Consider the following 5,872-nt stretch of genomic DNA (forward strand, 5'->3'; position numbering starts at 1 on the left):
GTACTTAAAATTATCCTCCTTGTCCTGTATATATGAAGTACAGAGGTCCTTGCTATGTCCCATCAGGTCTCTTGTGTCCTGGCCCATCTCAAGGCTGTTTCCTCTCTCGCTTCTTTCCTCCCTCGCTTCCCTCCCTCCCTTCCTTTCTTTTTTTTTTTTTTTTTGCCTCCCTTCCTTTCTTTCTTCCTCCTTCCTTCCTATCTTTCTCCCTCTCTTGACTCAAACTCTGGGCTCAAGTCTCTTCCTGCTAGTCTCCTGAGTAGTTTGGACTACAGGTGGGTACCACCATACCTAGCCTTGGTACCATTTCTGGATGCTGTTTCCTCTGCCTGAAATGCCCTTCCCTGGCTTTCTGGATAGCTTCATTCTCATCCTTGAAGCCTTATGTTCAATGTCACCCTCTCAGAGATTTTCATAACAAATCTTTTAAGTCTATTTTTTATCCTCTATCTCAGCACTCCCTTATCTTTCTTATCTCATAGCACTTGTCAGTATAGTACTTATATTTGTATCTGTTTAGTTTTACTGGTTTATTGTTTGTGTGGTTGTGCCTTCTCTCATTCAATTATCTTGCAGTGCTTCAGTAGAAAATTAGAAATTCAATTCTGAAAATAGGGGATAAACACAAATTAATGATTAAGAAATACATATGAAATGGTATCAGCATGAATTCTAGGAATAACAGCTTTTCAGTGAATGCTGAGTTGATTTAATCCCTTCTCTAAGCAATGATTACATTCTGTAACCTCTTTATCTACAGTTATTGCAGAAAAATGGAATCCATTTTTCATGTTTTTCTTAGTCCTAAAAATTAAGTTGGTCTGAATATTTGATAGAGACTTCCAGTTGGTTTGGTGTCTGGTCTCCTGCTTTGCTTTCTCTGTAAACCACAAGAGGGAAAAACATGGAAATGGAACTAGAGAGGAGTTTTAATCTCAGCTCTGTTTCTTTTCTGCTGTGTGGTTTGGAGCCTGTCAACTCACTCCTTAAGTGAGGGGCATTGAACAAGGAGCACTCACGGGGTATAATCATAAAAGCAACCTCATTTGACTCCCTTCATCCTTTTGTACTTGCTCTGTGTGGGAATTCCTTTGTTGTCCTTGGATGAAAGTTTGGCAAATCTTTTGGGTTCTCATGTTTAGGTAATAAAATTTCCTACAGTCTCTTTAAATCACAGTACATGGTTTTAGTTTAACACTTAGTCTCAGGTAACAGGCAAAGCTTTCAATTTTACTCAGAGTTATAGCTGTTTCCCTTTCCCCAGCTGGGTCTGATGAAGGCAAAAACTAGCCAATGAAGAGGATGGTAGGAGGGATAATTATCCATCTCCTCATTACACCTCTTCCACCCATTCTTGCTAAGGTGTCTTTTGATCTTTCAAAGGTAGGGAGTTGGGAAAGGAGGAGAGGGAAGGGGTCTGGGAAGTTATTACTTGAATGGTACTACTTTGAGACAGCTTTGTGATGTTTGGGTCCAGTAGGAGTTTTAGGTTGTCTCTTTCTCTCATGGGTGTTTGAGTGGGCTTTTCAGAGTCCCCCATTAGGAACTACCCCACCAATGGCCTCCTCCAGCTGGCCTTGGCCTCATGTCTTCTCATTGGCCATTTACTCTCTGTGCCAGAACCCAATGCCCATTCGTGCAGTTTTCTTACATGGGATTTAATATGGTTCCAGGACAGCTCTCTCCTGTGTGATCCATATCTCGTCCATGAGGAATTTGTCTGTATTCTTTGTCGCAATGAGTGACAGTACTTTACTATCTCTCCAAAGCCATACACCAACCTTCTCTCTCATCCTCTGTGTCTCCTGGAGTTGATTGAGACATGAATTCACTAAGCACTCTCCTTTCTGCATGGAACCTATAGAGTTGTCACCCGCAGCCTCTTATCGTATTCTAGAAAATAAATTTTAATATGTATATTTAAGGCGTGAAACATAACGTAGTCTCTTCTTTTTAACACTTTTTAACACAGCTAAAACACAGGAGAAGCTGAATCAGAGGAGAAGCTGAGTGAGAAACTATAGCCGGGCTCAGAATCTTTTCTTCCTTTCAATCTTGAAAATTACCTCTTTAAACTATGTGTGTCTTCTTTTGCCTTTTCCTTAGACTATGCAGGCCATAGTCTTCGTAAGACTATGCAGGCCACCCTAGAGACCCTCTAGACATATAAAATGAGGATAATAGTTCCCACCTCATAGGGTTGTGTGAAGGTTAATTGAGTTAATGTGTGTAAAGCACTTACGACAGAGTTGGTACATAGTAATTGCCATGTAAGTACCAGCTATTATTGTAATTACAATGCCATGCGGATGAAGGTCCTCTGGTTCATCTTACAGTTATACTAGTTCAATGGGCTTTAATTTTTTCGGTAGATAGGTGGCTGTGGAGGTGGGAGAAGCAAAGAGAATTAGTCTTGGTACTAAGATTGGGATACTTAAGTATTTTAGGTTTAGTATTTTAGATCTGAAAATTAAGTTTGTAAATTTGTGCTTACATTGGCAGCACTGTACAAAACAACTTGGTAAGATTTCATAACCTTGGTGTATCAGAGTCTCACAGCTGTGTTTGTGTCAATGTGTGGCAGTGTCTTGCTGAGTGGCATTCATTATTGTTGTGAGGTTTTGTGTGCTGTCACGAAAATGGAACATGATTTGAGCAACAAAACATTGAATTTCTTGTTAAACTTGGCAAAAGTGGAAAATCAAGGACATGTTATTCCACGTTTATAGGGATAATTCCATGAAGAAAACAGCTGTGAATAAATGGGTTAAACGTTTTTTTTGTTTTTTTTTTCTGAGGGGAGAAAGGATTACTGATGAAGAGATGTCAGGGCAGCCAATAATGAGAACTGATAAAAACTGCAAAAATTTGTCAAATTGTGCCTCAAAATCATCTGCTGGCTGTGAGAAGCATAGCAGACCAAATAAATGGATAGAGAAACAGATGGGAAAATCTTAACTGAAAACAACCTGAACTTCGCTCTAATTCATGGCTCTTGCATTAGAACGGTGCATCAGCTCACATGGCACTGTCTGTGAGGGAGTGTTAGCCAGTAAACAAAAATTGTATTGGAACACCCTCCTAATCACCCTGATGACTTTTTTCTTTACTTGAACATAAAGGAAACATTGAAAGAAAGACATTTTGATGACATTCAAGACATCAAGGGTAATAAGATGACAGCTCTGACGACCATTCCAAAGAAGGAGTTCCAAAATTTCTTTGAAGGGTGGACTAGATGCTGAGGTTAGTGCATAGCCTCCCAGGGGAAGTACTTAGAAGGTCACTATAGTGATATTCAGCAATGACACATGTAGCACTTTTTCTAGGATGAGTTTTTCAACTTAATTGATAGGATTTGTATTAGCTTGATAAGAAGTAACTAATTAAAAACAGTATTATTGAAATTACTTTGAGTTATGCTTCATGAAAAGGAAATGTTGATCAGACAGTGAAATAATAAGATTGTGCATTTGACTGGATTGGAAGAAACAACTGATGGCACAGACTACCTTGTAAACTATATGCAATAATCAATCCTTTATGCAGTGAACTAAGTAAATTTTAAAAATCCCTATTTATGCCTCAATGTCTAAATGATTTGGCTAAGATTTCAAAAGGAAACTTGAGCTCAATAGAATTTAAGATGCCAAATCATTAGTCCGTGAGTAATCAATATCTACCTGTCAGCAGTCGGGTTATTGTCCATTTTAGGTATTAAGTTGCTATTGTTCTGTTTTCTGTGTTCTCAGGCTATGAAAGGTGCAAAGTACATATATCTTTTTTGTCCCCCACTACCAGATAATGCCTGGTAGTGAGTGCTCCATAAATGTGCATTGAATATTGAACATTCCTTGGCCTGTAACATCAGTCCTATATTATCCAGATTTTATAAAATGAGCACATTCTTTACAATAAAATAAAAAAGATCCCTCAAACATGAGCCAGTGAGCCCCGCTTGAGTCAGTGTTCACCTGCTTCAATTGTTCTTTCTACATATCGGCATGTCTGGACTCCTATCAGCTTTTGCTGGTCCCCTTGTCTGCCAGTTTCAGGAGCTTTGCTGACAGCCTTTCCACGTTTTCAGATCCTGCTGGCTGTGTCTCCTCTCTCCCGAGAACTGCATCTAAAACATGGTAGGTTCTTCACGTTTTAATTCAGCCACATTGATTCCATTGACATCTTGTCAGACACTCTGGAGCCTGAGGTCTCATCAGACACAGAGGTCAGATCAGAGATGGACCCTCTGGTCCTTTGACCCTGATTATTCTTTCTTTTTATACTAATTTTCTCTTGATATTATAGAATGATGTGGAGGAGAAGAGCCTGGAAGAGCCTGGGGAAGTGGGAAGGAAGAGAACAAGGAGGAGGCCAGAACTCACAAACAACAAAGACAAAAGAAGTCTAAATTGAGATCTCTCCCTCTGTAGCCACCTTCCTGCTTCCCTTCAAAAAGTTGATGCTGCTCCATGTGTTATCTCCTGAGGAATCCCAGTTCAGGGATGGCCTGTACTAAGTGAGAGCTGCCTACTCAGTCTCTAATCAGCCCTTCCTAGGGCTGTCTCTGGGCAGTCAGGCTTCCTTCCCCAGGTGGGACTGTCCTCTGCCTTCAGGCACTTCACACTCTAATTATTTATCAAGGGGACAAAAAAGAATTGTTGATGAAACCCAGGGTTAGAGAGCAGAAAGTATTCATGAGCCACTGCTGCAGGGGTGCCCTCTTACTCGGCAAATGTTAGACCAGGTTTGTCTTTGTTGTTTTTATTTTGTTTGGATGTTTTATTACTTTTGTTATTTAACACAACTAAAGATATTATGTGCCCTAAGGGCATTTCCAGAGCATTGCCAACAATCCTGATAAATCAGTTCAATTGGTTTTCAAAATTTAAGTCTTTGGCATTGCAGTTTCCTATAATATTTGAGCCTGGTTTGTACATGAAGGTGAGTCGGAAATGGGGAATCTATGAATAATATATAGTATATGCAATTTGTATCCATCTGCAGAGCTAATAAAATGGAGGTGGGGGGGAATATGTGTGTGTGTGGCGGGGGGGGGGAAGTAATCTCTGTATTTGCATCCTGTATTTGCAATTTAGAATTTTAAGTGAAAGTTGGTAGCTTTATCTGACCTGTCAGCATTATAGATGATACTGTATATTTATAAAGATATTTGCATATCTTTTATCAGATAAATGGTTTTAGTTGATTTAGTATTCCCAGCTTTTATTTGGAAAATAAATTATTATTTTAAATGAAGATGAAAAGCACAGAGGATTTGACTCACTGCCAGTCTTAGGGTTCCTCTTGTAGTTGCAATGTGTGACCGGTTGGGATTCTTGCTGGATGTAGTCAAATTAATGAAACAGGAGACTTTGTACTTCTCTTTTTTTACCATTTACCTACGGGCCTATCTGTATTCAAATCCACAAAGGTTTATTTTAGTCTCTACTGTTCACTAATTATCATTTAAGATGCAAACTACTGGCTGGGCATGGTGGCTCAGGCCTATAATCCTAGCACTCTTGGGAGGCGGAGCTGGGTAGATTGCTTGAGCTCAGGAGTTCAAGACCAGCCTGAGCAAAAGTGAGATACCCCCATCTCAACCAAAAATAAAAACTAGCTCAGCATCATGGCAGGGGCCCTACTACTCAGGAGGGTTAGGGAGGAGCATCACTTGAACCCAGGAGTTTGTGATGTCAGGGCACACTGTACCTAGGTGACAGAGCGAGACTCTGTCTCCAAAAAAAAAAAAGAAAAAAAAAAAAAGGATGCAATCTACCTTTTATGGTTTTAAATGGACATTATAGAAGACTAAAAGATCAAGAAGAAGAACAAAAGCAAACTCTAGCCCTGGTGACAAGGTGCTATTTTT

The 5,872-nt window shown here is 39.7% G+C and overlaps 1 long non-coding RNA gene across 1 annotated transcript; it reads left to right on the forward strand.

Annotated features, from left to right (window-relative positions):
• Positions 1-1,965: 1,965 nt before the first annotated feature.
• On the forward strand, positions 1,966-5,017 carry LOC128571892 (uncharacterized). Its single transcript, XR_008375995.1, has 3 exons — positions 1,966-3,246; positions 4,088-4,136; positions 4,306-5,017. It is a non-coding gene; the product is annotated as an uncharacterized LOC128571892 (long non-coding RNA).
• The last annotated feature ends 855 nt before the right edge of the window (positions 5,018-5,872 follow it).

The sequence above is a fragment of the Nycticebus coucang genome, chromosome 19, assembly GCF_027406575.1.
Source record: "Nycticebus coucang isolate mNycCou1 chromosome 19, mNycCou1.pri, whole genome shotgun sequence".
NCBI lineage: Eukaryota > Metazoa > Chordata > Mammalia > Primates > Lorisidae > Nycticebus > Nycticebus coucang.